This window comes from Prionailurus bengalensis, chromosome B4 (genome assembly GCF_016509475.1).
Source record: "Prionailurus bengalensis isolate Pbe53 chromosome B4, Fcat_Pben_1.1_paternal_pri, whole genome shotgun sequence".
NCBI classification, from domain to species: Eukaryota; Metazoa; Chordata; class Mammalia; order Carnivora; family Felidae; genus Prionailurus; species Prionailurus bengalensis.
Window position 1 is genome coordinate 41277710 of NC_057358.1, and position 25522 is coordinate 41303231.

Consider the following 25522-nt stretch of genomic DNA (forward strand, 5'->3'; position numbering starts at 1 on the left):
CTTCAATAATCTTCTACACAGACTAGCTGAAATCTGACAACGAGATTAAAGATCAAACTGTTCTGATAATGTCAGAGAAGCTTGTATTGGAATATATATATACAGTAGTCCCTCCCTTATCCACAGTTTCAGTTTCTGTGGTTTCATTACCTGTGGTCAACCACAGTCCGAAAATAGATGATCCTTTTTTGATGTATGCTCAGAAGGTACCTAATGCTACATTGCAATGCTTATGCCATTCACGTCACTTCATCACATCCTGGAGGCATTTCATCATCTCACATCATCACAACACATTTCGTGTTGTTGGCGGGGATGGGAGAGAGCAAGAAAGAAATAAAGAGACCATGTTCACATAACTTTTATTACAGTAGATTGTTATAATTGTTCTAGTTTACTATTAGTGATTGCTATTAATCTCTTACTGTGCTTAATTTATAAACTAAACTTTATTATAGGTATGTATGTATAGGGAAAAACGTAGTATATATATATAGGTTCAGCACTATCTGTGTTCTCAGACATCCCCAACAGATAAGGGAGGACTACTGTATATGTGTTTATAACAAAATATAAAAAACAGTTGTTTCAAGACATCAGAGAGTGACCAAAAGGGTAGAAACTGAAAGAGATTTAGTGCTTAAAAAAAAGGAAAACAGGGGCACCTGGCGTCCGACTTCGGCTCAGGTCATGATCTTGCGGTCTGTGAGTTTGAGCCCCACGTCAGGCTCTGTGCTGACAGCTCAGAGCCTGGAGCCTGTTTCAGATTCTGTGTCTCCCTCTCTCTCTCTGCTCCTCTCCCACTCATGCTCTGTCTCTGTCTAAAAGATAAACATTTAAAAATTTTTTTTAAAAAGGAAAACATACTGAGTTCCATATTTATCTGACTTTGGAGGTTTTTATGATGTACATGGGGGAGGTGGGTGGATAGAGCTCAAGAGAAATTGGCACTCTTGCTAATGAGTCTGCCTTTGGCACAGTCAGTTGAGCTGGAAATTGAAGGCAATCTCAGAAAAGAAGGAAGAGGAGAGCCCCCAAATCAGCAAGCTCTTTCAAGCCACTGGGTGGCTCAGTCAGTTAAGCATCCAACTCTTGGTTTCAGCTCGGGTCATGATCTCATGGTTCATAGGTTCAAGACCCACATCGGGCTCTGCGCTGACAATGCAGGGCCTGCTTGGGATTCTCTCTCTCCCTCTCTCTCTGCCTCTCTTTCTCAAAATAAATAAAGAAACATTTAAAAAATGTTTTTAAATCCTTAGCTCACTCCTAAACTATGGCGTGATACTCCAAGGAACCAATCACATGAGAACTGTCCATCCCTCATCAAGCATAGTCTAAGACTAACCCAGGACAGACAAGGGTCCCAAAATAATTCAAATGGGAAAAAAAGTCTTTTCAACAAATGGTGCTGGGACACGTGGATATCTACATGCAGAAGAATGGAGTTTGACCCCATCTCACTCTGTGTATAAAAATTAATTCAAAGTGGGTGGGGCGTCTGGGTGGCTCAGTCAGCTGAGCCTCCAGCTTCAGCTCAGGTCATGATCTCACGGTATGTGACCTCAGCCCCGCATCGGGCAGGCTCTGACCACTCAGAGCCGTAGCCTGCTTCGGATTCTGTGTCTCCCTCTCTGCCCCTCCCCTGCTCGTGCTCTGTCTCTCTCTATCTCTCAAAAATAAATAAATGCTAAAAAATATTTTTTAAATTAATTCAAACTGGATAAAATACCTAAATGCAAGAGATAAAACTATAAAACTCTGAGAAGGAATATGGGTATAATCTATTTTAACCCTTTTGATTAGGCAATGGTTTTTTTAGACATGACAATAAAACCACAAGTAACAAAAGAAAAAAGCATAAACTGGACTTCATCAAAATTAAAAACTTTAAAAAAATAAAAACAGATTAAAAACTTTGTGCTTCAAAGGACACTATCAAGAAAGTGAAAAGACAATGCACAGAATGGGAGCATACATTTGAAAATCATACATCTGATACATCTTTATCATACATCTTTATGTATTTAGAATACATGAAATATTCCTATGACACAATTATAAAAAAAAAAGAAAACAACCCAGTTCAAAAATGGGTAAAGGAGGGGCACCTGGGTGGCTCAGTCGGTTGGGCATCCGACTTCAGCTCAGGTGATGATCTCGTGGTCTGTGAGTCTAAACCCCACGTCGGGCTCTGTGCTGACAGCTCAGAGCCTGGAGCCTGCTTCGGATTCTGTCTCCCTCTCTCTGCCCCTCCCCTGCTCAGTCTCTCTGTTTCTCAAAAATACATAAACATTAAAATCAAAAAAAAAAAAAAACCACAGTGAGATACCACCGGCTAGAATGGCTATAATTTAAAAAAGACAGGTAATGGGGTACCTGGCTGGCTCTGTCAGAAGAACGTGTGACTTTTAATCTCAGGGTTGTGGGTTCAAGCCCCATGTGGGGTGTAGAGATTATTAAATGAAACGTTTTTTTAAAAGGCAGATAATAACTAGTGTTCATGTGTACTGCTAGTGAGAATGTAAAATGCAGTCACTCTGGAAAACAGTCTAACAGCTCTTAAAAAGGTTAAACATAAAATTACCACATGACCCAATAATCCTGCTTCTAGGTCTACACCCAAGAGAAATAAAAACATATGTCCACGCACAAAAAAGTTGTACAACTGGACACGAATGTTGATAACAGCATTACTCATAACAGCCCAAAAGATGAAGCAATCTAAATGTCCATCAACTGATACATAGGTAAATAAAATGTGGTTTAGCCAGGCAATGGAATACTACTTAGCAATACGAAAGAGTGAAGTACAATATGGATAAACCAAGAAAACATGCTGCTGAGTCAAAGAGGACTACAGTTACAGGACTACATATTGTAAGATTCCATGCATATGAAATATTGAGAGTAAGCAAATCCATAGAAACAGGAAGTAGACTGGCTATGGCTTAGGGCTGGGAGGGTTTGAGGGAAAATGAGGGGAGATGGCTAAGGAGTGTGGGCATTTTTGGGGGCGCAATAATGAAAATGTTCTAAAACTGACTGCCGTGATGGTTGCATACACTGTGAATGTACTAAAACCTACTGAATTATACATGCTAAATAAGTGAATTGTATGGTATATTAATATATCTCAAAAAACTGTTTTTTTTTTAATTTTATGTGGTATAACCATACAATGGGACATTGTTTGGCAATGAAAAGGAATGGACTACTAATATACGGTATGGTACAACATGGATAAACCTCAGAAGCATTACACTATATCAAAGAAGCCAGTCACAAAGGACCACATATCATATGACTCCATTTGTATGAAATACCCACAATAGGCAAAGCCATAGAGACAGAAAGTAGATTAATGGTTGCCTAGGGCTGGGGAGATGGGGAAAATAGGGAGTGACTGCTAATGGCCACCCAGTTTCTCTGGGGGGGGGGGGTGACAAAAATGCTCTAAAATTATAGTGATGGTTGCACAACTCTGGGAATATGCTAAACACCATTGACTTGCACAGTTCAAATAGGTGAACTGTATGATAGTGAATTATATCTCAAAACTGTTAAAAAAAAAAAAAAAACTGAGCCAAAAGCACACATGTCCATATCGGCCACAGGCAAGAGAGGACCCCATAGTTCAGAGCCTGCAGAGGGGTTGGGTTGACTTTCCTTGGAGTATGGGGGGTGGGGGGTGACCTAGGGTAGGATGCCTGCCCATGCCTCTGCCCTTTTGAGCGCTATAGAATGGAAGCAGCACCATGGTAGTAATGTGAACAGAGGAGAGACTACCCACAGGCCCACACAAAGGACTCAAGCCCCAAGGGTTGGCAGTGAGCCATATTAATATCCCAGAGGCCTGAACATATCCGATTCGACAGTCACCCTAAACCAGTGTACCAGCACTGTTCTGGTGGCAGGGATCCATAAAGAACCAGGTCTAGTCTGGAGGCATCCCCGCCCCCCCCCCCCGATGGCACTGCCAGGCTCACTGGTCCAAGGCACAGGAGGGGGACTTAAAATTCGTGAGAAAGGCAATCCAAATCACAGGGCCCCCTGAGATGGGGACCCTGAACAGCCTTGCTTCTGACTAAGGGCAGTGCTGCATTAATGAAACACATGGCTAGGGGCGCCCGGGTGGCTCAGTCCATTAAGCATCCCACTTCAGCTCAGGTCATGGTCTCACAGTTCGTGGGTTCAAGCCCACATCAGGCTTTGTGCTGACAGTTCAAAGACGAGCCTGCTTCGGATTCTGTGCGTGTGTGTGTGTGTGTTTGTGTCTGTCCCTCCCCCACTCTCTTTCTCTCTCAATCAATGTTAAAAAATTAAAAAATGAAAAACACATGGCTAAAAATAAATAAAAACACATGGTTAATAAAACAGCCTGGCTAAAATTGTAAAGGCTGACAACCACAAATCCTAGCAAGTGTATAGAAGAACTGGAAAGCTCATAAATCACTAGTGCGAGTCTGAAATGTTACAACTACTTTGGCAAACTCTTTGGGAGTTTCTTAGAAGGCTAACTATACACCTACCCTATGGCCAAGCAATTCCACTCCTAAGTATTTATTTAAGAAAAATAATAACATGTGTCCCAAACACTTTGACAGGAATGTTCGCAGGAGCTTCGACACGATTAGCCAAAAACTGAAAACAACCCACATTTCCACCAACAAGTGAACGGATAAACAAATTGTCGTATACTGACGTGGTAGAATACACTTAACAAAAAGACATGGGTATAGGCAGCAACACGGGACGAATCTCAGAAACATCATGTTGGGCAAAAGAAGTTAAGACAAGGGGCGCCTGGGTGGCTCAGTCGATTAAGCGTCCGACTGGTGGTTTCAGCTCAGGTCATGAACTCACTATTCATGAGTTGGAGCCCCACATCAGGCTCTGTGCTGAGAGCGAGGAGCCTGCTTGGGATTCTTGTTCTCCCTCTCTCTCTCTGCCCCTCCCCTGCTCCCTTGCTGTCTCTCTCTCTGTCTCAAAGTAAGTTAAAAAATTAAAAAATATGTATTTAAAAAAAAGAAGTTAGACAAAAATAACAATTCCGTTTACATGAAATTCTAGAAACAGCGAAACTAATCTATGGTGATAAAAATTAGAACAATGGTTGTATTTCATGGGATGGGGGAGGCATGCTGGAAACGGGCACACAAGAACTTCCCAGAGCAATGGAAATATTCCATAACTTGATTAGAATGGTATAATATGTGTGTATGTAATTGTCAAGATTCATCAAACTGCACACTTAATAGTTATGTGTTTTATTGCAGATGCATTACACTTCAAAATAAGCGTCAACTTCTTTAAAACAAGCAAACAAAAAATCAAGCTCTTTTCAGATGCCTCTGCATCCTGCCACACTGCATGTGTTCTCAGAAAATGCTATCAAAGTGGCGCCAGGGTGGCTCCGTTGGATAAGCATCCGACTTCGGCTCAGATCATGATCTCACGATTCGTGGGTTCGAGCCCCACATGGGGCTCTGTGCTGATAGCTCAGAGCCTGCTTCTGATTCTGTGTATCCCTCTATCTCTCTCTCTGCCCCTCTCCCACTCATACTTTGTCTCTCTCTCTCCCTCTCTCTATCTCAAAAATAAACAAACATTGAAAAAAAGAAAGAAAATGCTATCAAAGACAAAGAATGCATAATCATCATCATTGGGGCATTAAGTTTTAGGGATCCTACTGCTAACAAATCAATTAAATAGCCAGAAGTGGTTGGATTTAGCTGGCATAGGCTAAGATGCTGTGGGGCAGTCTGATACTTCGTAGTGGGAGACAATTTTGGAAGAGGAACATGGTCCAGAGACCACCACCAACCGTTGCAGACTTGGGAAGCAGTGATAAGATTGGATAAGGCCTGGCTTTGGAAAGAGAACCCCTAGCTGGGTAACAGCTTGGGGGGAAGTGGTACAAAGTATCAAAGGGGATCTGTTTTGGTAGGCAAGAGCTCTACCCGGTGGACTCCCGAGAGAGCAGGATTCTCAGTTGCTGTGTGTTCAAGCAATACGGACAAAGGCAAGCATGACTGGGCCTTCATGACAATCATAGGCTCAGTGAGGCTCTCCAAGGAGCCCCCGGCCTCTGCAGCCCCTCCTCCCACACCCAGGCCTTCACCTAGCACACCTGCAGCTCCAACCCAGCACTCTGGCACTGAACTTGACATCACCAAGGCCAGGAGCTGGACTGAGAACTGAGTCTCTACTTCATTTTCTAGTCTCTGACTCTGCCTCGCATCCAAAATTTGCTACTGAAGCAAAGCCTCTTACTTGGACTGTGTCCTGAAAACCAAAATCACAGCTCCAGCCAGTCCTTTCAAGTCCTGGCCCTGAATCAGAACCAGCAGCAGTAGTTGTAATGATAGTCTTGGTGTGGGGGTAGTTCTGTTGCCATAACAGGACTAGTAATTTGAGTAGCAGTGGTAGTTAATGCTGTAGTGGTTAACATTTAATGACGCTTAACTATATGCCAAGCCCTGTGCTGAATGTTAAATGCTTTATCGTATCTAATCCTAACAGATACCCCCATCTTACCAGGGAGGAGATCGAAACTCTTTGTAAAATACTCTGTTATAACTTTATGTGTTGTTGTTGCATAAGTAAGACCTATTCATTTTAGGAAAAACTCGGAAGATTCAGGTTAGCAAAATATATATAAAATAAAAGTCACCCATCATCACATCTCTTTAAGTTAATCACTACTATGCCCTACCAGGTATAAATTCCTCAGTCTCTTTATAAAAACAGTATCATGCAGTATGTAGCTAAATCTGCTCATTTCATTCAATAAAGTACTGAGCCGTTTTCCTTATTAATATAGTTTTTAAAACATCATTTTAATAGCTATTTTATATTCTATTACTTATTATTATTAATATTTTAATTACAGAGAGAGAGCACACATGAGGAGGGGAGAAGGGGAGAAAGAGAGAATCCTAAGCAGTCTCCATGCTCAGTGTGAGCCCAGTGTGAGACTTGATCCCATGACCCTGGGATCATGACCTGAGCCGAAATCAAGAGTTGGACACTCAACCGACTGAGCCACCCAGGGGCCCTGATAGTCTATCGTTTTTAATACAATACACTTACCCAATCTCTTATTGTTGGACATTTAGATTTTGTCCTTTTGTTAATGTTTTGTTGTTACAAAAAATTTTTCACAGAACATCCTTATACCTTGAACACATCTTCATTTGTTTCCTTAGGATAGATTCCTAGCACTGGAGTTGCTGAGTTAAAGAGTGTGGGCATTTTTAAGGCTTTGAAGTCAGACAACCCTGACCTTGAATCCTCCTCAGGGCCTGGTCTGTGGCCTGAGGCAAAGCGCTTCTGGGTCCTGAGTCTGTGTCCTGTGCTCCTTCTTCTCCTGTTTGCTCCTTATCACATTTCACTGTTCCTATTCTTCAAAGATCTTGCCCTCTTCCCGGATTGCAAACCCCGCAGTCAAGGCCTGTGTGTCTTCCTCACTGTGTGCTCACCAGCACCCAGCCCAGAGCTCACAGTCTAAGCAGAGACAATTTGGTGCTGCAGAAAGGTCAATGGTCTGGAAGGAAGATGCCCAGGTCTCATTCCCAGCGGTCCTACTCCAAGCTATGGTCCTGGACAAAGCCCTCGTTACCTGTCGGGTCTCATCGCCTCTCACTCTATACTTTTACACTAGCAATGCTGAGCCAACGCTTCGCAGAACTAATCGTTCTCAAGACACGCCTGCTCTTCTACATTTCTATGCCTTCGCCTGCATCGCAGAACTGGAGGCCCATACTGTGCCTTTGTGCAAAATACAAAAAGACGCCTCTTCCTCTCAGTGGAGCACAGGCTGGATTTTAGGCCTCCCTCCTCCCTTGGCCTGGCACCATATTGCATTGACCAACCTGGATACCATTGCTGAAGCTTGCAACAAACACAGCTAGGCCACCTAGCAAACCTCCATTCATCCATCGAGTTGTAAATTCAAATGTTACCTCCTCTGTAAAGTCATCTTACTGTAGCAGATGTATTGGATTTGTTGTTGTTGTTGTTGTTGTTGTTGTTTTGGTAAACTTCCTCTGCTTTTTGAATAGCCTCCATTAAGATGATTAATCTTATTGGATTATGGCCATTTACCTATATACCTCTCTACCCCAGTAGATTATTCTCAGTGTTTTTCCTCTTTTATTCCTCATGCAAAGTCCAATTCCTGACACACAGGAAGTGATTAATAAGCCTGAATGAATGAATAAATGAATGAATGACATTTTATATCTCTGGTCCTCATATTGCTTGTCTGAGAATAAAGGGATCAGAATAACAGATGCCTGAAGTTCCTGCCAACTCTAAAATCCTCTTTTCCAGGGCACCTGGGTGGCTCAGTCGGTTAAGCATCCCCCTCTTGATGTTGGCTCAGGTCACGATCTCATGGTTCGTGAGTTCAAGTCCCAAATGGGGCTCCGTGCTGACAATGTGGAGCCTGCTTAGGATGCTCTCTCTCCCTTTCTCTCTGCCCCTCCCCTACATGGTCCCTCTCTCTCTCTCTCTGTCTCTGTCTCTGTCTCTGTCTCTCTCTCAAAATAATTAATTTTTTAATGTTTATTTCTTTTTGAGAGAGAGAGGAAGAGAGTAGGGGAAAGGCAGGGAGAGAGGGAGACACAGAATCTGAAGCGGGCTCCTGGCCCTGGGCTGTCACCACAGAGCCCGACGCAGGACTTGAACCCTGAACTGGGAGATAATGACCTGAGCCGAAGTTGGACACTTAACTGACTGAGCCACCCAGGAGCCTCTCAAAATAATTAAATAAACATTAGAAGGGAAAAAAAAAAAAAAGAATTGCCTTAGGAGACCCTTCCAGAAAGTGGTTTGCCTTTTACCTCATTATGTAAATCATCTATTTCCGTCACTTGTCTTTCTCAGACATTTTCACAAAAGGAACATCTGTTTCTCAACACAAGACAGCTTCGTATACATCTTGAAGCTAATGATGTTACTTCTCTTGTGAGAAGAAATTTTACCATGTCCTTTCTCTGTCTTCAGATGTCTCGTCCTTACGTAGACATTGTTAATCTCCGAAGGACAGCACATCATTTGAGGGCATAAAGCCTCTGAAATATTAACAGAGGCAGCCGTCTAGAGTAGAGGTTTTACAAACCGTAGGCATTCCTGGATCCCAAAGGGTTCACTGACTCCCTGAAATTCTATTCACAATATTGTATGCTTGTGCATTTTCTGAAGGAAGATCCACCTCTCTCTTCAGGTCCTCAGAGGAGCCTCCTTGACCCCAAAAGAGCTAAGAGCCACTGGTCTGCAGCCTGGGCTAAAATAGGCTGGAAAGTACAGGGGCTTTTAAGATCACATAATACTCTGGCACATTCTTTGGAATTTTATTAAAGACAGAATCCTTAACAACTACAGACTGGAGTCTTTGGAACTAAGTCCCTCCCCTCTTATCAGTTGACTTCACTTAGGGGCTTCCCCAAATCCCTAGGACTCACTGAAACCCAGCCTGCACCGCAGACACAGAAAAGCTTTGGGGGAGATGTCAAATGACTGACACCTCCGCCCTTGTGTTTTAATAGTAATGGCCTTGGGGCCAGAAGATTGGGTTCCTGTGAGAGCATGGGACCCTCTGAAGATCAGAATCACTGTTTCACCACAAGGTGGCACTCAAAGCCCAGACAGATGGGGCAACAAGCATCTTTTCTCGGCTCAGTAGGACTCAAGAGCAGTTCCCCAGGCACTGAGCCAAAACTTGAGCTCAGTTATACAGTTATACAGTATAACTTGAGTTATACAGTTGGTCCACAAAGCCCTTCTACCCACACCCAGTGTCCTGCAGGGGTCCTTGTTGTTCTTTTTAATGCAAAGTCTGTGTGTGGTTCTTGCTGACTTCAGTTCCTTCCCTAGAGGTGACCCCGATGAAGATCCTGGTCCTGGATATACATAGTGCACACACTTCTGCTCTCCATGCCCTGCCTGGAGTCACTCCTGGGGCTCCGAAGGATCTGAACCCAGTGCTTGAAGTCCTTAGTATGATTTCCAGGTTATGAACCCAGCCCTGTAGTTTATGCAGATGGGATGCCATTCAAATATCTCTATAGTAGTGACCCACTTAGACAAGAATAAGGAAAGGATCAATATTTACTTAGGCCAAAGGGAAGAGTTGCCAAGAGTAGCTGCAGCTTGAGTGGGGATCCCACACTGCCATGTACTCTAGTGAGGGTGCAGTTTGGATACAGAAGACAGGAAGCAAATCTAAGCCCATCCGAAGAGTATGAGCTTAGACAAAATAAAAAATATTACATTTATAAATGGAGTTGAAAATATTTAAGTCGAGAAGACTCACCTAGATCGTTTGCAAGCCCTAGGTCTGGCATCCTAACCTCAAGTCTCTGGCAAATAGACAACTTAGCCATCTTGAGATAGTAATCACAGATCATGGTCATACATCATCCACGGGAGATAGGAAAACTGCTGCTTTAAGTGGAGAGATGTCCTTTGAACTCCAAGAAGGTTTGGAACTAACAAGGTGGCTTTGTACTATGTCAGCTTAGCTATGATGAAGCCATATTTTTTGGATGACTCAAGGTTAGAATTGGCCACAAGACAACCGTGCGTGAGGTCGGAAAGGCAGAAAGGCAGAATTGAAGCAGCAGCCACGATGCTGTAAAGGTCAGCTTGGAGTGCTAAGACTGCTGCAGCTTATGTATCTCGTTGCTACTCTTCTGGTTCACTTTGTGGGCATGGGTAGCAGCCAGTCCCACAGGGCCCCCAGCTTCTGTCAGATCTCTTCCATCTAACTTCCTTCAGGCTCTAACTCCATGTATGCATCACCAGGTCCCTGTGCAGACATCCCAGATCATCAGGGTTGGGGTGGTGAAGGACAGATACAGATTCCACTTGGCCCTTGCCCTCCCCAACTTCACATCCAGTATTTCTTCCCCACTGACCTGTGACGATTTCAGGCCCACCACAGATGCAGAGGTAACAGACATCCATAGATCCGTCACCAGTTCCTTATTCCATGTCACCCATAGTGGTTTTTCTTCTCAGGACAAACCTTCACTGATACAAATCAAAAGTGGGGCGCCTGGGTGGCTCAGTCGGTTGGGCAGTGGACTTTGGCTCAGGTCACCATCTCACAGCTCAAGAGTTCGAACCCCACGTCGGGCTCTGTGCTGACAGCTGAGAGCCTGGAGCCTGCTTTGGATTCTGTGTCTCCCTCTCTCTCTGCCCCTCCCTAACTCATGTTCTGTCTCCCTCTCTCTCTCTCAAAAATAAATAAACATTAAAAAAATTTTTCTTAAAAATCAAAAGTGATGCAGCAAATCAAACTCATGCTAAGTTTCAAATAAGTTTGAATCATTGGGGAAAATCTATGTATATTTTGTATTTAAAGCTTTGGTAATGCTTGGGGCACCTGGGTGGCTCAGTCGGTTGAGCGCCCAACCTCGGCTCAGGTCATGATCTCACAGTCTGTGAGTTCGAGCCCCGCATCAGGCTCTGTGCTGACAGCGCAGAGCCTGGAGCCTGCTTCCGATTCTATGTCTCCCTCTTTCTCTGCCCCTCCCCTGCTCATGCTCTGTCTCTCTCTGTCTCAAAAATAAATAAAAACATTAAAAAAATTTTTTTAAGCTTTGGTAATGCTTAAAAGAATTTAACATAGTAGTGTTATAAGATTAGCCTCATTATTTTATTAAAAACGTGGAATTGATATGTAGAATCTAAAAAACAAAACTAACAGAACAAAACAAAACCCAGACTCATTGTTACAGAGAATAGATGGGTGGTGGCCAGTGGGGAGAGGGTTGGGGGGGAGAACAAAATGGGTGAAGGGGGCCAAGAAGTACAAACTTTCAGTTTTAAACTAAGTCATTGGGACATGATGTAAAACATAAGAAATATAATGAATAATATTGTATTGATTTTGTATGGCGACAGATGGTAAGGAGATTTATTGAAGTGATCATTCCATAATATATACAAAGGTTGAATCCTATGTTGTACACCTGAAATACCTAATAACGTTGTATGTCAATTGTACTTCAAAATAAATAAATAAAAAACAAACAAACAAATAAATGGAAAGAATCAGAGGAGAAAATACAATTTGTAAGTGATAATAAAAATCTGAAATTAAAAAAATGTGTACTGATTTTCGATTAGTGATTCTAAGTTCAAGCATGTAAAAGGCGTTACTATAAACAGAATTACCATGTTTGAGGGAACTTATGATTCACTATGCCTAAACATTTATTAGACTTACAAAAACCATTTAAGTATTTAGGAAGTTTTTTCTTGTTAGGGTCAATACGCTTATCCAGTCATGCATCTAAGCGCTCAAAAAGAAAACCAGATATTTGAGATTTAGATATGTAATTTAAAATATTTAAAACATTCAGTGGGCTATAGTTGTAGGTGAAATTGTTCGTGGAATTTAGACTGTTCAGTTTAAGTTAATCAAATGTTAATGTTAAAAAAGTGAAGATTATTGGAGGGATTCTAGGAAGATGGTAGCATAGGAAGCACCAGAAATCTGGCTCCTCTCCTAGACAACATCTGCACTGGCAGAATCTGTCTCATGTAGCTGTTTTGGAGTCTGTTGAAGGCCTTTAACTTCCAGGGAAAGACTTGGATGGTAAATTATGGTTAATTTTGGTCAATTTCAGCTACTATCACAGTAGCAACTATCCATTCCCTGTCTCCAGCCACATGACAGGCAGCTGTGCACATGTTTTTGGAGCAGGTTGCACACAGCTTGGGGGAGCTGGGCCAGGCAAAAAAGACACCATCTTATAAATATCAGCAATCTATGCTCTGATAGCTAACTGCTGCTTCTGGTCAGAGAGGTGCAGATAAAGAGGGAGGAGGCTCTGTTTGTGCAACTCCCCCAGTTGTTGCAAGGTGCTCCCTCTGTGGATGAAATTTTGTCAAGGGGACTTAAAAGGCTAGTGCCCTTCCTGCCTTAATTTTTCACTTTTTTCCCCTTTCAGGAGCCAGACACTAACAACTAGCACATTTAAAAACAACTGCATATTTGGGGAAAACTGGAAAGTGACAATGTATGCCCAGGGAAAGGCTCAGAAAAGATCTGAGAAAACTTTAAGTTTATATCTCAGGCTGATACTCAGTGCAGAGAAAGCTAACAATAAAAAAAAAAAAAAAAGATCCTGAGGAAGGGAGAGAATCTGATTTCCAGAGTTAACCACATTATTAGATTCATATGTCCAATGTTCAACCAAAAAAAAAAAATCACAAGACATATAAAGACACAGCAAAGTATAGCCCATTCCGAAAAAAAAATTGATCAACAGAAACTATCTCTGAAAAAGACCTAATGGAAGATAAAATGCTCAAAGAACTAATGGAAGATGTGGAGAAAGTCAAGAAAGCATAGTGTTGAATAAAATGGAAATTTCAACCAAGAGATAGAAAACTTGAAAAGAAACCATGAAGAAATTCTGGAGCTGAAAAGTACAATAACTGAAATGAAAATGTCACTAGAGGGATTCAAAGGCAGATCTGAGTAGGCAGAAAAAAGAATCAATGAACTTGAAGATAAAGCAATAGAAATTATCAGGTCTGAGGAATAGGGGGAAAAAATGATGTCTTGTAGGACAACAACAAGAGGATCAACATATGCATCAAAGGGGTCCAGAAGGCCAAGGGGGAGAGAGAAAGGGGAAGAAAGAATATTTAAGGAAATAATGGCTGGAAATTTCCCAAATTTGATGAAAGACATAAATATCAGCATCCAAGAAGCTCAGTGAACTCCAAGTAAGATAAATTCAAAGAGACCCATACCAGGACACATATAATCAAACTTTTAAAGAGCAAAAACGAAAAGAATCTTGAAAGCAGTGAGAGAGAAGCAAATCATCCCATAAAGGGGGTGCTCAATGAGATTATCAGGAAATTTCTCATCAGAAACTTTGGAGGCCAGAAGGCAATGGGCCAATACCTTCAAAGTACTAAAAGAAAAAAAAAATCAACAAAGAATACTATATCCAACAAAACTATCTTTCAAAAGTAAGAGAGAAATTAAGACATTCTTAGGTAAACAAAAGCTGAGGGGCTTCATGACCACTAGACCTGCCCTGAAAGACAGGGAGTCTGGCAAGGTGAAATGAAAGGACACTAGACAGAAACTCAAAGCTGTACAGAGAAATGAAGATCTCAATAAGGGTAAATACGTGGGCAATTATAAAAGTTAGTATTATAAGAGTGGTCTATAGCTTCACTTTTTGCTTTGATTTAAGAGATCAATACATTTGAAGAAAAAAAGCAACTATTAGTGGAAAGGCTAGTATTACTTTAACTTCTGGTTTGTGACTTTAAATATTGTTTTCTAGGGGCACCTGGGTGGCTCAGTCAGTTAAGCATCTGACTTCAGCTCAGGTCATGATCTCACAGTCCGTGAGTTTGAGCCCCGCATCAGGCTCTGTGTTGACATCTCAGAGCCTGGAGCCTGCTTCAGATTCTGTGTCTCCCTCTCTCTCTGCCCCTCCCCTGCTCATGCTCTGTCTTTGTCTCAAAAATAAATGAAAACATAAATAAATAAATAAATAAATAAATAAATAAATAAATAAACAAATATTGTTTTCTACATAATGTAAGAAACTAATGCAGTTAAAAAAATTACTAGTTTAGGGGCACCTGGGTGGCTCAGTCGGTTAAACGTCTGACTTTGGCTCAGATCATGATCTCATGGCTCATGAGTCTGAGCCCCAAAATAAATAAATAAACTTAAAATAAAGATTAGCTTATGTTTTGGGGTACACAATGTATAAAAAGTGACAACAACAACTTAAAGGGGCGGAGATGAGCTGTAAAGGAGTAGAGTTTTTGTATGCTATTTAAAATGGTATAAGTTCAAACCAAAGTGTTATAACTTTAGGATGTTAAATACAAGCTTCATTTCACCACAGTATTTCATCATTTCACTAAATATTTCACTGTATAAAAATCAACTAAGCATATGGGCGCATGGGTGGCTCAGTTGGTTAAGCATACGACTTTGGCTCAGGTCATGATCTTGTGGTTTGTGGGTTCAAGCCCTGCATCAGGCTCTTTGCTGACAGCTCAGAGCCTGGAGCCTGCTTCTGATTCTGTGTCTTCCCCTCTCTCTGCTCCTCTCCCCACTGTGCTCTGTCTCTGTCTCTCTCTCTTGGAAATAAATGAACATTTTAAAAAAATTTTTTTTAAATCAACTAAGCACAAAAAAAGAAAAATTCAGGAAATAAGGTACAAAAAAGCTATAAGGCATATAGAAAGCATATAGGGCAATGACAAAAGAAACCCCTCCTTATGAGTAATTACTTTAAAAGTAAATGAATTAAAGTCTCCAATGAAAAGACAGAGATTGGCAGAATGGCTGAAAATACATGATCCGACTCAATGTTGTCTATAACAGAATCACTTGAGATCCAAACACACAAACAGATTGAAAGTGAAAGAATGGAAAAAGATATTTCATGCAAATAAGTAACCAAAAGAGAACAAGAATGGCTATGCTAACATCAGACAAAACAGACTTTTAGCCAAAAAAAGGTTACAAAAGACAAAGGTTAATACATATTAATAAAAAGTTCAATATTTCAAGAAGATATGACAATTATAAACATTTATACACCTAATGACAGACGATCAAAATATAAGAAGCAAAACCTGACAGAACTGAAGGGAGAAGTAGACCATTCTACAATGATAGTTGGAGACTTCAAAATCCCACTCACAGTAATGGGTAGAACAACCAGAGAGTAAGGAAGCAGAGATTTACACAACACAATAAACCAACTAGAACTAACAGACATGTATAGAACACCCTACCCAATAACAATAGCATACACATTCTTCTCAAGTGTACATGGAGCATTCCCCAGGATAGACCATATATTAGGTTACACATTAAGTCTCAATAGATTTTTTAAAAATTTTTTAATGTTTATTTATTTTTGAGAGAGAGACAGAGACAGAGTGTAGGTGGGGGATGGGCAGAGAAAGAGGAATACCCAGAATCTGAAGCAGGCTCCAGGCTCTGAGCTGTCAACACAGAGCCTGACGTGGAGCTCAAACTCACAGACTGTGAGATCATGACCTGAGCTGAAGTCAGATGCTCAACGAACTGAGCCACCCAGGTGCCCCAGTCTCAATAGATTTTAAAAGGTAGATATCATACAAATTATCTTTTTTGACTATAATGAGATGAAGTTAGAAATTAATAACAAAAGGAAAACTGAAAAATTCACAAAATTATGGAAATTAAGCAATACACTATTAAACAACAAATAGATCAAAAAAGAAATCAAAAGTGCAATTAGAAAATACTTAGACACAAATGCAAATAAAAACACAACAGGGGCGGCTGGGTGGCTCAGTTGGTTAAGTGTCTGACTCTTAGTTTTGGCTCAGGTCATGATCCCATGGCTCATGACTCCACATCAGGCTTTGTGCTGACAGTGCAGAGCCTGCTTGGGATTCTCTCCCTCTCCCTCTCTCTGACCCTCCCCTGTTCATTCTCTCTCTCTCTCTCTCTCTCTCTCTCTCTCAGTAAACAAGTAAACTTCAAAAAAAAAAACACAACATACCAAAACTTTGGTTTTTGGTGTGTGTGTGTGTGTGTGTGTGTGTTGATTTAAATTTTTCTTTAGGAGAGGGAATATCACACTTCTACTCAATTAAGAGAAACATTTTTAGAGTCCAGAGTCTCTCTCTCTCTCTCTCTCTCTCTATATATATATATATATATCATACCATGAATTCATAGGTAATGGGTTCCAGCAGCTAAGTGTGCTTCTCTGGGTGGAGCAGGCTGGTACTTCAGTTGAACCCAAGAAGGTTTCTCTTTGACTTCCTTCCTTTTCTAATCATTTTCCTTCACATGCTTCAGGAAGCTATCTCAGCTCTTAGAGTGCTTAATATTTAAGCTCAACATGTAGATTAAAATTCTCATGGCAAGAATCAAACCCGTAAGCATGTTTGTTTACAACAATGCCAACAGCATGCTGGGCAACATTGTAGACTCTTTCAGTTTGCCATGGTAACATCCGTGGGGCATTCCCTTTTGAATAGTACCCGTTCCCTTGATGTCTACAATATCACCTTTCTTGTAGATTCACATGCTAGTGGCCAAAGGAACAACTCTGTTTTCTAAAAGTCCTAGAGAATGTATAGCAGGTGCCTCCTCTTTCTCTTTGTTTTGGTCATTCTGGCAAATTACCAGAAGATGGTGGTTCTAGCCAAAAGGTTCATACCAAAATTTGGGGGATGCAATGAATGTGGTACTATGGGGTAAATTTATAGCTGTAAATGCTCACATTAAAATAAGATGGGGTGCCTGAGTGGCTCAGTCAGTTGAGCTCAGGTCATGATCTTGCATTTGCAGGTTCAAGCCCCACATTGGGCTCTGTGCTGACAGCTCAGAGCTTTGAACCTGCTTCAGATTCTGTCTCCCTCTCTCTCTGCCCCTCCCTTGCTCACACTCTGTCTCTCAAAAAATAAAATAAAACATTTAAAATTTTTTAAATAAGAAAATAAGAAAAATCTGAAATCAACAACCCAACTTTACAACTTAAGTAACTAGAAAAAGGGGAACAGGGGCACCTGGATGGCTCAGTCAGTTAAGCGTCCAACTCTTGATTTCGGCTCAGATCATGATCTCATGGTTTGTGCTGACAGCGTGGAACCTGCTTGAGATTCTCTCTCTGCCCCTCCCCTGTTCTCTCTGTCTCTTTCTTTCTCTCAAAATAAGTAAATAAACTTAAAAAAAAAAAAAGAACAAACCAAACCCAAAGCTAGCAAAAGGGAGGAAATAACAAAGATTAGAGCAGAGATAAACTAAATAGGAAATAGAAAAACAATAGAGAAAATCAATGAAACCAAAACTTGGTTTTTTCAAAAAGACCGACAAAATTGTCAAACATTTAGTTAGATGGACTACAAGAAAAAGACAGAAAACTCAATTACTAAAATCAGAAATGAAAGTGGAGCATTACTACCTATTTGACAGGGGGAAAAAGGCTTATAAGAGAGTACTATGAACAATTGTACACTAACAAGTTGGATTACCTAGATGAAAGGAACAAATTCTTAGAAACACAAGACATACCCAAAACTAGAATATCTGAATAGACCTATAACTAGTAAGAAGATTGAATCTGTAGTCAAAAATCTCCCAACAGGGCACCAGGCTGGCTTAGTTGGTAGAGTGTGCAACTCTTGATCTTGGGGTTGTGAGTTCAAGCCCCACATTCGGTGTAGAGATTGCTTGAAAATAAAATCTTAAAAAAAAAATCTCCCAATAAAGAAAAGCCCTGAACCTGGTGACTTCACTGATGAATTTTACCAAACATTTAAAGAAGAATTAATACCAGTCCTTCTCAATTTTTTTTTTTAATTTAAGAGGAGGGAAGACGACTTGTTTGGTTTTTTTTTAAGATTTATTTAATTTTTTTTTTTATTTTTTTTCAACGTTTATTTATTTTGGGGACAGAGAGAGACAGAGCATGAACGGGGGAGGGGCAGAGAGAGAGGGAGACACAGAATCGGAAACAGGCTCCAGGCTCTGAGCCATCAGCCCAGAGCCTGACGCGGGGCTCAAACTGACGGACCGCGAGATCGTGACCTGGCTGAAGTCGGACGCTTAACCGACTGCGCCACCCAGGCGCCCCAAGATTTATTTTAAATCTACACCCAGTGTAGGGCTGGAACTCACAACTCCAAGATCCAGAGTCACATGCTCTACTGACTGAGCCAGCCAGATGCCCTAATGAGGAAACACTTCTTAACTCATTCTATGAGGCCAATATTACCTAGACACCAAAGCCAAAGACATTACAAGAAAAGATAACTACAGACCAATATCCCTTATGAACATTGATGCAAAAAAAAAAAATTCTCAACAAAATGCTAGCAAATAAAATTCAGCATATTAAAAGGATTATAAGGGCACCTGGGTGGCTCAGTTGGCTGAACATCCAACTCTTGATTTAGGCTCAGGTCATGATCTCACAGTTTATGAGGTCAAACCCCATGTAAGGGTCTGCACTGACAGCAGAGAGCCTGATTGGGATTCTCTCTCTCCTTCCCTCTGTCTTTCTCTTTCTTTCTCTCTCTCTCTCAAAATAAATTAATAAATAAACTTTAACAAAAAGGATTATACACCATGATATAATCTTACCATACACCGTAATCTTCTAGGTGATACACCATAAGGTGCATACACCTTAATCTTCTTAATCTTCAGAAACACCATACACCAATCTTAATCTTCAGATACACCATAATATTCTAGGTAAGATTTATTCCTAGAATGCAAAGTTGATTCAACATATGAAAATCAATCAATGTAATATGCCACACATCAACAGAATGAAGAGGGAAAAAAGACACATGATCATCTCAATTAATGCAGAAGAAACATTTGACAAAAATCAACACACTTTCATGATAAAAATACCCCCCCCCAAAAAAAAGAATAGAAAGGAACTACCTCAACGTAATAAAGTCCATATATGAAAAGCCCACAAAAATACCATACTCAATTGTGACTCAAAGCTTGTCCTCTACAATAAGAAATTACCTAAAGAATGCCCACTTTCACCACTTATATTCCACACAGTACTGGAAGTTTTAGCCAGAGCAATTAGGCAAGAAAAAGAAATAAACAGTATCCAAATTGGAAAAAAGAAGTCAAATCATCTTTGTTTGCAGATGACATGATCTTATATGTAGACAACCCTAAAAATTACATACACACAAAGTTGTTAAAACTAATGAACTCAGTAAAATAGCAGGATACAAAGTCAACACACAAAAACCACTTGCATTTCTATGCACAAATGATGACCAATCTAAAACACCAAGTTATAAAACCTATTTAATTTACAATAGCTTCAAAAAGAATAAAATACTAAGGAATCAACTTAACCAAGGAGGTAAAAGACTTGTACAATAAAAACTACAAAACGTTGCTGAAAGAAATTAAAGACATAAATAAATGAAAACACATTCCATGTTTGTGTATTGGATGACTTAATATTGTTAAAATATCAATATTACACAAGGTGATCTATAGATTCAATGGAATCCCTATCAAAATCCCAATGATATTTTTTGCAGAAATAGGAAAACCCACACTAAAATATATACGAAATCTCAAGAGACCCAAATAGCAAAAACAATCTTGAAAAAGAACAAACTGGAGAACTCACACTTGCTGATTTCAAAACTTACTACAAAGCTAAAGTAATCAAAACAGTGTGGTATTGGCATAAAGACAAACATAGACCAATGGAACAGAATAGACAGCTCAGAAATAAACCTTTGTACATATGTTTTTTTTTTCAAATGATTTTGACAAGGGTGCCAAGACCATTCAATGGGGAGAGAACAGCCTTTTCTACAAATGGTTCAGGGAAAACTGGATGTCCACATGCAAAAGAACAAAGTTAGACCCTCACCTGTTAACTCAAAATGGATCAAAGACCTACATGTAAGACCTAAAACAATAAAAATCTTTGAAGAAAACACAGGAAGAAAGCTTCACAACACTGGTTTGGCAATGATTTCTTAGATATGACATCAAAGGCATAGGTAATAAAAGAAAAATACACTGAAAGTCATATGGTCACAAAAAGACAAATACTGTATGATTCCACTTACATGAGGTACTTAGAATAGACAACATTATAAAGACAAAAAGTAGAGTGGTGGTTGCCAAGGGTTGGGAGTAAGGGAGAATGGAGACCTTTTGTTTAATGGATATAGAGTTACAGTTTTAAAAGATGAAAAAGGTTATAAAGATGATAATAGATGGTAATAGTTGCACAACAATGTAAATGTATTTAATACCACTGAACTGTATACTTAATGGTTAAGATGGTGAATTTTGTTATGTGTACTTTACCACAATAAAAACGTGCTCCCAAAAGTGAAGATCATTGTCTTTGTTTTACTATATTATAAATAATCAAACAAAATCTATAGGCTGCAATTAAAGAAAAGCAATAAGTAAGATTTTCAAATTTATTTAGATTCAAAATAGAATAATAAAAATTGTAATTCAAACTTAAAAAGCATCAGAAAATTAGATTTTGACATTGATTACTTTAATAAACTAATATTTGTTTAAAATTCTAGTAACTACGCATAGCCTATTTTTCTATGCTCTCAAATATAAAACATATAAACTTGCAACATCTTACTTCTTCCAACTGTCCTTAGCCAGCCTGTCCCATTTCTATGGCATGAAATGTAATGGGGACTTCTCAGCCCCAGAATCCTCCACATTGCCCATCCTAAAGCTCCCATTGCTAACCCTGAGCTCTAGTAAAGGAGAAATTTGTCCCATAGGCCTTCCTTATATCTCTTCCTGAAGGATTTCTCCACCGTTTCCCTTCCATTATTAGTTCTGTGACACCTCAGGAATCCTGAGCTCTCACATTGTCCCAACCCCTAGAAGGAAAAGAGTTTGATGATCAACTCCTACTCCCAGAAGTATTTACTAACACCTTCTGTGTCAAGCCCTCGGCAGGGTGTGTCCCCATATAGCAACACTTGACCGCTCACATCTACCCTGTGAGGCAAGCATCAGCATCCTCATGTTACAGTGGAAACAGACTCACAACTTGAGTCACTGGCCCAGCTAACAAGTGATCAAGAAGAGAAATGGCCTTGGACATAGCCTAGGCAGCACAGATCTACCTTGACTGGTCCTCCACTTCTCAAATTTTTACCATCTGGTTGATCCTTATACCCCCTCCCAGATTCCTCTGACCCATCCCCTCCCAACCTCCAGGACTCTGCCTGTGCCTATCACCCTCAACATTCCTCTATGGACAAGATGCTCACCAAAGGAGGAAAGATTCTGGCCCAATTTGCAGGTGAGAGAGAAGGTTGTCACAGCCCTTGCTCTTCAGGAATAACTTCAGCGGTGCCCTTAAAACCATGAAGGTGAAGAGAGTCAGGAGAAGCAGCTGTAAGAGAAGGGGAAGCCCTGGCCACCAACCCACTCTCTTCCTCTCCAAGTTGAGGAAGGCTTCAGAAGCAGAGGGAGTGTGGGGAAGATGAATCAGATATATTTCCCTTTTGCATCACAGAATCAAACTCTCCATCTGTGACTTCAGATAAGTTCCAAGTAAGCCCAAGCAATGGCCCACAGGGTGTGATAACAACACGCCTACGGCACAAGGCATCCCTTTCCAACTCTGTGGGGAAAACCACTGCCTCTCTCAAAAGCCAACATGCTTCATGAGCAATGAACAATTAGAAAATGAAACTAAGACAAAAATTTCATTTACAAAAACACGAAAAAGAATAAAATACTTAGGAATAAACTTAACGGAGAAAGTGTAAGTCTTGTACACTGAAAACTACAAAATGTTGAGAGACAGTAAAAGAGACCTAAATAAAAGAAAAGATACCTTGTGTTCATGGATTAGAAGACTTATTAGTATTAGGATGACAATACTCCCCCAAATTAATGTACAGATCCAATCCAACCCCTATAAAAATTTCAACTGCCTTGTTTTGCAGAAATAGGCACAAGCTAATCCTAAAATTCGTATGGAAATGCAAGAAACACCAAATTGCCAAAATTATCTTGAAAAAGAAGAAGTCAGAGGACTCACACTTTCTGATTTCAAAAATTACTACAAAGCTACAGTAGTTAAAACAGTGTGGTACTGACATAAAGACAGACATATAGATCAATGGAATCAATTCAAGAAGTCAACCCATGTATCTATAGCCAATTGATTTTAACAAAGATGCCAAGACTATTCAATGTGAACAGAAATGCCTTTTCAACAAATAGTGCTGGGACAATGTATATCCACAGGCAAAAGAATGAAGTCGGACCCCTACCTCAAAGTGTATACAAAAAAATAACTCAAAATCAATCAAAAAAATAAATGTAAGAGCTAAAACCATAAAAATGTTAGAAAGAAACAGATATACATCTGCTTGACCTTGGATTAGACAACAATTTCATATGACACCAAAATCAAAAGAAAAAAATGCCAACAAAATAAATTGGACTTTATCAAAGTTAAAAACTTTTATGTATCAAGGATACTCCCAAGAAAGTGAAAAAATAATCCAGTAAATGGAGAAAATATTTGCAAATCATATATCCAATAAGGGTCTAGTATCCAGAGTATATAAAGAATCTCTTACAACTCAACAAATAATCCAATTTAAACATGAACAAAGGAATAGACATTTCTCAAAGAAGATATACAAATGGTCCATAAGCACATAAAAAATGCTAAGTACCATTAGTCTTAGGGATATGCATATCAAAACTATAATGAGATACCCCTTCATTCTAACTGGGGTAGGTCTAATTTTTTAATGGAAATTAACATGTGTTGGTAAGCATGTAGAGAAACTAAAATCTTCATGTACCATCGATAAGAATGCAGAATGGTTCAGTTGCTATGGAAAACAGTTAGTTTGTCAGTTCCTTAAGAAGTTAAACATAGAGTTACTATATGACCCAGCAATTCCAATCATAGGTTATACCCAACATATGTTCACACAAAACTTGTACATGTTGTACTTGTATCAACATGAATGTTGATAGCAGCATTACTCATAATAGTCAAAAAAGTGGAAACAACCCAAATGTCCATCAACTGATAAATGGATAGACAAAATGTGGTATATCCATCAATGGAATATTATTCAGCGATAAAAAGGAATGAGTACTGATGTTACATGCTACAACATAGGTAAAATTTGAAGATATGATGCTAAAGTGAAAGAAGCCACATAAAAATGACCCCATATTATATGACTCCATTTACATGAAATGGTGAGAATAGGCAAATCTACAGACACAGAAAATGGTTTGGGGGGGGTGGAGGAGGGCAGAGAGGGGAGGGAACAAGTGGGACTAACTGTCAATGAGTATGGGGTTTCTTTTAGGAGAGATGGGAATGTTCTCGAATTAGATAGTGGTGCTATTTGCCCAACTTTGTGAAAATCCTAAACACAACTGAATTGCACATATAAAATAGTTGAACTTTTTTTTTTTTTTTTTTTTTTTTTTGAGACAGAGAGAGAGATAGAATCTTAAGCAGGCTTCACACCCAGCACGGAGCCTAACACCAGGCTCAACCCCACAACCGTGAGATCATGACCTGAAACAAAAATCAAGAGTTGGACACTTAATCGACTGAGTCATCCAGGCACCCCTGTTATAAAATGATTAAAATGTTTAATTTTATCTCAACTTAAAAAGAGTCAATATGCACCAAGGTGTCCTTCAGTCTGGGCTCGAGGTCAGTATAGATCTTAGGAAGGCATCTGGTGCTGAAACAGAGGAGTCTAAATAAAGGTCAGCCAAGTCCCAACATCCAGCTCCCAAATGAGCTAAGAAATACCACCTTTGAGCAGATCTGAAGTGTCCTGAGGCTTGTTAAGGTGGGGGGACAAGAATGACTTCCCCTGCCACCAGGTGGCTTCTCTCAGCTCCTAGGGAGATGGTGAACATCTGAAGGGATCCACGGGATTGGCAGAGGCCCTGAAGGTTGGGTCACAAAGCAGAGGATTTTGTAGAGAAGAGCCAAGAGTGGACTTTAGAACACTGGTGGCGTCACAAGGATAAAGACATCACAAAAGAGGAGATACAAGCGGCCAATAATTGTGGAAGACATTTGACCTCACTGGCAATCAAAAGAACATACACGGAGACAACAATAAGACAGCATTTTCCCCCAATTAGATTGTCAGAAATGGTTTGCTAATATGAAATTTGGCAGGATGTGAGGAAATATGTGTTCTCATTCCACTGCTGGTGGGTGTGTGAGTTGGTAGAGCCACTTTGGAGGGCAACTTGCCAGTATCTATTAAAGTGAAAAATATTCATACCCTATGACTCAGCGATTCCAATGCCCAGTATTTATTCTGAAGACACACTCCCACATGCACAGGGAGGTATGAAATGTTTATATGACACCATTTGTCATAATGAAATGTTTGGGGCAGGGGAGTGTTCATGAACAGGAGAATGGCTAAAAAACCCTATGTACATCCATTGTCTATTTAACAAAATGAGTAGCTCTATATCATAAAATGATCTCCAAGCTATGTTATTGGATTTAAAAAGCAAATTCTAGAATGATATATATCACTTATGAGAAAACAAAACCCAAAACACCAGTGTGTGGAAGCCCTTGGAGATTTCTGAGGGGCAGGCTGAGATGCTAGGCCAAGAATCCTTTACCCAGGCGCCTGCATGGCTCAATCGGTTAAGTGCCCAATTCTTGATTTCAGCTCAGGTCTTGATCTCACAGTCATGAGATTGAGCCCCTCATTGGGCTCCGCTCAGTGCGTAGCATAAATAAATAAGTAAATAAACATAAAAAAAAAAAAAGAATCTTTTCTTCATCTGGACAAAGATGAGCTTTAAAAGCAACACATGAAGAGCATAAAATCGCCAGGCTTGGGACTGTTTCACTTCCAAGAGATAATTTTTTTGTTGTTTGTTTTGTTTTTTGTTTTGGGGATTTTTTTTAGCCTCTTTTTTTTAAGTTTTACGTATTAA

The 25522-nt window shown here is 40.0% G+C and overlaps 1 long non-coding RNA gene across 1 annotated transcript; it reads right to left on the reverse strand.

The window, feature by feature from the left end:
• Positions 1 to 774: 774 nt before the first annotated feature.
• Positions 775 to 24526, reverse strand: LOC122472237. Its single transcript, XR_006294389.1, has 4 exons — positions 24363 to 24526; positions 21823 to 21909; positions 19151 to 19277; positions 775 to 817 (listed from the first exon to the last, which is right to left on the reverse strand). It is a non-coding gene; the product is annotated as an uncharacterized LOC122472237 (long non-coding RNA).
• Between the last annotated feature and the right edge of the window lie 996 nt (positions 24527 to 25522).